A 7926-nucleotide genomic window follows, 5' to 3' on the forward strand; every position below is an offset into this window, starting at 1 on the left:
TCTGGAGGAGACGGTCAGGAAGGGACCGTCCAGATCCATGCAGGGGACACAGCAGAGAGCGGATGATGTATGGATTTTATTTACTGACTGATATTATTATATTATAGTCAGGGAATGTGGAACGAGATAAAACCGGGGAATCTTTGAAATACTTTTTGTTATTACCAGCATTGTTCCATTGTTAAGGATTCTAAAAAAATAAATAAAAAAATGCTGTTTTTTTCTCCCAGAAACTGCAGTGGGTCCCCTGTCCCCGAGCGGTGTTTGGACTCAGCCCATGTTGGTTGGGTGTCTGCAAAGTGTCCTGGGTTTTATCCTGCTGCCATTCTTTGATGTCACCCTCCTTTGTGACGGGCCGATATCAGAACACGATCGATCAAGAAAGAAGAAAGCAATGAATCCATCGTCTAAACCCAACAGGTCAACAGGTCAGATGTTGAGTTCATATTGAGCGGTGCCATATAGGGGTCCCATGCCCCGTCACAGTAGGGTCTTTTGTGTGTCCCTCCTCCATGTGGGATGGTGTTTACTGTTCTGATACATTATTATAGAAGTTATGGAATAAGAGAATAATAATCCAATATCACTGGAGGCATCATCGTCCGCGGGGAGAGAATCACATCAGCGAGGAGCAGACAGTCTCAGGAAATGTTCCCTCTGCACCAGGGACAGCAGGAAGTCTCAGGCCATGTGCACATGTTGTGGATTGGCTGCTGCGGATTTGCAGCAGTTTTCCCTGAGTGTACAGTACCATGTAAACCTATGGAAAACCAAATCTGCAGTGCACATGCTGCGGAAAAAACTGTGCGGAAATGTATCGTTGTTTATTCCGCAGCATGTTCGGATTCCGCAGCGGTTTACGCCTCCTCCATAATAGAAAACCGCAAGTGGAATCCGCACAAAAACCGCACAAAAATCACGGTAAATCCGCAGTAATTCCGCAATGTGGGCACGTGGCCTCAAGGAAAACACAATATTTCTATGCCACCTCTGCAATAATCCAATCCATGGATGTTCCTGGAGACCTGAGGACATTTTCAGGTTATTTTTGCACAGATAATCCCTGTAATAAAAAGTAAAAAAAAAAAATTGTAGTAATGATAAAATTTGTATTAATAACATTTTATGTTAGATTGTGGCAAAAACTAGAAAAAATTGAAGGGTCATTGTGTAAATCATAATTTCATCATTACATTTCATTACATCTTCTACATAGAGCCAGCATGGCGGCCCAGTGGCCCACGGCGCTGTCTGGTCTCCCCGTGTTGTGCAGTGCACAGTAATGGACACTAGAGGGAGCCAGAGAAACTCTTAAAAGCGCAGCGCTCACCATGAATAATTATCCTATTATTAGGGGTTGTGTCCTGAAGACTCTTCTTTCTCCATCTGAAGTTGGATTTTTTTGCACTTTTTTTTTTCTTTCTTTTTTAGTTTTTTTTTTGCTCTGATTTTTAATTTATTTTTTGACTATTGCAATTTTTGCATCTATTTTTAATTTTTTTTATTATTATTATTATTATTATTATTATTATTATTATTATTTTGCATCAAAAGTAAAAAACAAACAAAACAAAAACCCCCCCACCTATTAATAAGTGAGAATAAGACACTTTTTTAAGACTTGAAACATGGTCACTAAAGGGTTCATTCTCATAGACTAATAAGTGCATCATTCCCGCAGGGGATAAATTATCTGAAGACCCCCGATGTATAATGAATCCTGCCCATTCTAGTTCATAAATGACCATGTATGGGAATATGCAGATCTCTGCACTGCCCCCTGCTGGCTGTAAGTCACGCTGCAGTGTTACATTTTGGGAACACATGAGGGACATGGAGACCTGGAGTATGATGGCCCCTGTGACCATCAGGGAGTTCACGTCTCATTAACCCGTTCTTTACCAGGCCTCGCATTACATCGCTGCCTCCTATTTTCCTGCCTCTGATTTCATGTCTGTTTTTTTTGCAGTCAATTAAAGCTTTCCTTGTGAGGTGCGGCGCGTCTCATTGTCCTGCTTCCTCCTGGCTTTCCTGTCACACGCAGCGAGCTGTGAGGTCACATCTCCTCTGGGAGCAATGATATCATGGCCGACATGACAGAACCAGTTATACTAGCAGGTGTAGTCCCTCATTCCTTCCGGTGCGGACCCTCCTGGCCACCGACATAACCGTAATAAGCCCCCAGACCCTTCACAGTGTAATATTATATCCTTCCCTGACAGCTCTGTTGTACCATCCCGGGTAATACAGTGATCCCCCCGTACGAGGTCGTACTACACTATATACTGCACAAGGACATACAAGCCTTCTACTTGTCTTTTTGTCTTCACAGACTCACAATATTACTATTTTTTGAGGATTTCTCATTCCTGTGATGCACTGACCTAATATTTAGTTGTTCCCCACAGTTTTTTAGAACGGCTTCACATTTATGTTGCACAGAGTCACCATCTTCTGCCCCTGTCACCTGTTATTCCAGCCCAGGATGCTCGGACTACATAACACAATTTTTGGGCATTTGTTGGTTTTGCCTTAGAAACAGCATTTTTTATGCCACCCACAAGTGTTCTATCGGATTAAGGTCCAGGGATTGGGCCGGCCGCTCCATAACCTCAATTTTGATGGACTGAAACCAAGATTTTTCTTGTTTCCTGGTGCACTTAGGGTCGTTGTCTTGTTGAAACCCCCATTTCATGGTCATATCCTCTTCAGCGTGAGGCAACATCACCCCCTCAAGTATTTTATCATCTGCAAACTGGTCCATAATTCCTGGAGTGCGGTAAATAGGCACCATAGTAAGAGAAACCTGCCCATAGCATGATGCTTCCACCATGCTTCACTGTGTGTACACTGTACTGTGGCTGAATACAGAGTTTTGGGGTCATCTGATGAACTGTCTGCAGCCCTTGGACCCAAAAAGACCAATTTTACTTTCATCAATCCACAGAATGTTTTTCCATTTCTCTTTAGGCCAGTGGGTCTTCTTGCTAAGAAATTAGCGTCACACAGGAGTCTTCTAACTGTCACAGTCCTCACAGGTATCTTGTGACCGTCTGTGATCATCCTGGGGCTGTTTGTTGGCTGAGCCTTTGACATTCTGGCCATTCTTCCATCCATTAGAATGGTCGTCTTCCACTTCCTTACAAGTCTCTCTGGCTTCACCCTTATATAAGGGCCACCGGATTCACACCTGTCTCTTCACAGAATGATCGACCGCACTGATTGATCTCCACACTGATATTATTATGAACACCCGACCTTACAATTAATTATTCTAATACACAAACTCAGAAACCTGCAGATCATGAATGTGGAGTCTGGTGGTTTTCTTGCGATCTTCTGCACCAACTGGTAAACTGTGTGACATGTGGTAATATTATTTATACCAAAAATAGTGATTAATCTAGTTAGTCATATTGGACAGATAGTATTTTGAACACTATTGTATATACCTGACTGTGCAAAAGTTTTAGGCACGCTGGAGAAAATGCTGCAACATAAAAATGCTATAAAAATAGACGTGATAATAGTTTATTTATATCAATGAACAAAATACAAAATCAATGAACAAAAGAGAAATCTAAATCCCATCAATATTTGGTGAGAGACTGTCACCTCCATCATCAGTATCTGGTAACTGCCCTTCACCTCCATCTCTTCTTTTTATCACCTGCACAAAAATTCTGAAGGATCTCATTAGGAGGTTGTTCCAAACATCTTGGCAAACTGACCCCAGATCTTCCGTGTATGAGGCTTAGGGCTCATACTCACTTGCGAGAAACTCGGATGAGTCTCGCCCGGCAATACCCGACACTGCACCCAGCACTCAGGAGCGGAGCGTGCGGCTGCATGTATTTCTATGCGGCCGCACGCTCCACTTCTGAGTGCCGGCAGCAGCACTGGGTATTAACATGCGAGACTCATCCGAGTTTATCGCAAGTGAGTATGAGCCCTTATGCAGATCATTTTCCCCACAAAGCCCTGTCCCAGTCTTTCCAGAAACACATGAAGAGACAGAAGGATGCACACAAGCCTCATACACAGAAGACCTGGGGTCAGTTCCCCAAGATGTTTGGAACAACCTCCTACCGAGTTCCTTCATAACCTGTGTACAAGTGACTGAGAAGAAGTGATGAAGGTGACGGGAGGTCATCAGATACTGATGATGGAGGCGACAGGCAGTCATCAGATACTGATGATGGAGGCGATAGGCAGTCACCAGATACTGATAATGGAGGCGACAGGTCGTCACCAGATACTGATGATGGAGGCAACAGGCAGTCATTAGATACTGATGATGGAGGCGACAGGCAGTCACCAGATACTGATAATGGAGGTGACAGGTGGTCACCAGATACTGATGATGGAGGCGACAGGCAGTCATCAGATACTGATGAAGGAGGTGATGGGCGGTCACCAGATACTGATGATGGAGGCGACGGGCGGTCACCAGATACTGATGATGGAGGCGACAGGTGGTCACCAGATACTGATGATGGAGGCGACAGGTGGTCACCAAATACTGATGATGGAGGCGACAGGCAGTCACCAGATACTGATAATGGAGGTGACAGGTGGTCACCAGATACTGATGATGGAGGCGACAGGCAGTCACCAGATACTGATGATGGAGGCGACAGGTGGTCACCAGATACTGATAATGGAGGCGACAGGCAGTCACCAGATACTGATGATGGAGCAACGGAAGGTTACCAGATATTGATGATGGAGGTGATGGACGGTCACTAGACACTGATCATGGAGGGGACGGGAGGTCACCCAATACTGATGATGGAGGTGACGGGAGGTCACCAGATACTGATGATGGAGGTGATGGGCAGTCACCAGATACTGATGATGGAGGTGACAGGCGGTCACCAGATACTGATGATGGATTTGATGGGCGGTCATCAGATACTGATGATGGAGGTGACGGGCGATCACCAAATACTGATGATGGAGCAACGGGAGGTCACTAGATAGTGATCATGGAGGGGACGGGAGGTCACCTAATACTGATGATGGAGGTGACGGGAGGTCACCAGATACTGATATATACATACACGGACATACTTCTATACCAATGTGCCACCTCCTGGGTGCACCAGTCATCCGTGGTGCCCTGCGGGTGACCTGTATCAGTGGGAGAGTTGCTGCTGTTCCAGTATAATACATGATTATCTGCTCAGACACATGAACGCAGGAAAATCTCCATTGTGTATCATACAAAGAAATGGTTTACTCCACACAGACATGACCTTTACAGCGAGAGCAATGGAGACATAGCGGAGAGGGCTGAGGGGGACGATGGAGGGGAAGCGAGGGCTCGGGATGTGAGTAATGTAAAGGGACTGAGGACACCAAAACTGATCTGGTATTTATGGTGAGGTTACCAATCACACAACGTTACATCCCCAACTTACTGTCTACAGCATGTACTGACCACAAACGGCAGCTCAAGGACAAGCACAATGCCCCACAAGGCTCAGTGGTGGCCAGAGAGCTCAGCGGTGCCCTCGCCGTACTGGTTCACACACAAGCACAGGAGCTTGGTGGTTACTATTCCACATAGGGCACGGGAGATTAATGGTATTTAACCCACATAGGACACTGAAGCTTGGTGGTTACTATCACATAGGGAACAGAGTTTGGTGGTAACTATCCCACATAGGGCACAGAAGATTGGTGGTTATTAACCCACATAGGGCACAGGAGCTTAGGCTGGTTTCACACTTGCGTTTTGATCTGCAGCGTTTTTTAAAAAACCGCATGTGGTGAAAAAACGCATGTAAACGCGGCAACACGCCACGTTTTTTAGACGCATGCATGTTTGCATGCAGAAAAAAAATGCGGCGTTTTGCCGCGTTTACATGCGTTTTTTCCTGCGTTTGCGTTTTTTAAACGCATGCTGAGAAGTGTGTGACAGCTGCCAATCATCAAAATCAACTAGAAAACCCACTATAAACAGAAATAGCTAGGGTTAGGGTTAGGATCCCTAGTAACCCTAGGGATCCTAACCCTAACCCTAGGGATCCTAACCCTAACCCTAGGGATCCTAACCCTAACTCTAACCCTAACCCTAGGGATCCTAACGCTAACTCTAACCCTAACCCTAGGGATCCTAACCCTAGGGTTACTAGGGATCCTAACCTTAGGGTTAGGGTTAGGATCCCTAGTAACCCTAGGGTTAGGGTTTTCTTGTTTTTTCTTGTGTTTAGGGTTAGGGTTAGGGTTTTCTTGTTTTTTCTTGTGTTTAGGGTTAGGGTTAGGGTTTTCTTGTTTTTTTCTTGTGTTTTCTTGTGTTTTTCTATAAAAACGCATGCGTTTTTAACGCAAGCAAATGCATGTGCTTAATATCGCATGCGTTTACATAGACAGCAATACATTTTTTTGCCGCGAATAAACGCATGCGTTTTTTTGCGGCGAAAAAACGCCGCTAGAAATTACTACAGGTTGCATTTCTGCAACTAGACGCACGCGTAAAAAAACGCATGCGTTGCCGAAAACGCGTCAAAACGCATGCTAAAAAACGCATGCGTTTTTTAATGTTAAGTATAGGAAAAAAACGCATGCGTTTTTTAGAGCTAAAACGCTGCAGATCAAAACGCAAGTGTGAAACCAGCCTTAGCGATCACTATCCCACATAGGACACAGGAACTTGGTGATTATTATCCCACATAGGGCACAGGAGCTTGGTGGTTACTATTCCACATAGGGCACAGGAGCTTGGTGGTTACTATTCCACATAGGGCACAGGAGCTTGGTGGTTACTATCTGACATAGGGCACTGGAGCTTGGTGGTTACGATCCCACATAGGGCACTGGAGCTTGGTGGTTACTATCCAACATATGACACAGGGGTTTGGTGGTTACTATCACGCATAGGGGACTTGAGTATGGTGGTTACTATTCCACACAGGGCACAGAAGCTTGGTGGTTACTATCCCACACAAGGCACAGGAGCTTGGCGGTTACTATCCTACATAGGGCACAGGAGTTTGGTTGCTAATATCCCACATAGGGAACAGGAGATTGGTGGTTACAATCCCACATATGAGACTTGAGCTTGGTGGTTACTATCCCACATAGGTCACTGAAGTTTGGTGGTTACTATCCCACATAGGGCACAGGAGCTTGGTGGTTACTATCCCACATAGGGGACTTGAGCTTGGTGGTTACTATCCCACACAAGGCACAGGTGCTTGGTGGTTACTATCCCACACAAGGCACAAGAGTTTGGTGGTTACTATCCCACACAGGGCACAGGAGTTTGGTGCTTACTATCCCACACAAGGCACAGGAGCTTGGTGGTTACTATCCTACATAGGGCACAGGAGTTTTGTGGTTACTATCCCACATAGGGCACAGGAGATTGGTGGTTACAATCCCACATAGGAGACTTGAGCTTGGTGGTTACTATCCCACATAGGACACAGCTTGGTGTTTACTATCCCACATAGGGGACTTGAGCTTGCTGGTTGCAGTCTCTAGATAACGCTATCACTTGAATGTTCCTGAAACAGTAATTAATCACAGCCATAGCTGTCCCCGATCTCTGCTTACTTCTCAGGTCACCACTGGGGCCACACCAACCTCTGGATTATAATGGCTTCTCAGAATGTTGCAAAGTTAAGCAGAAGTTCAACTTCACAACAATTGTCTGTACACAACCAGACGTGGCTCTATTCTAAGAGGCTCTTCTGATTCAACTTCTCCTGTCATGTTCCTGATCCATTCACTGTGTGACATATCCTAGAAATAGCACCACTCTTATGAATGGCTGTGACTGGTATTGCAATATTGCAGTGGCCTTTTTGGAAACCTGGAAAACCAATTTTAGACTACATGAACCAGTATGCAAATCATCAAAGTGTGTGCTCTGCCGAGCCTGAACTAGCAGGGAGCAGATGTAACATCCTGCAGCCT

The sequence above is a fragment of the Ranitomeya variabilis genome, chromosome 2, assembly GCF_051348905.1.
Source record: "Ranitomeya variabilis isolate aRanVar5 chromosome 2, aRanVar5.hap1, whole genome shotgun sequence".
In the NCBI taxonomy this organism is placed as follows: domain Eukaryota; kingdom Metazoa; phylum Chordata; class Amphibia; order Anura; family Dendrobatidae; genus Ranitomeya; species Ranitomeya variabilis.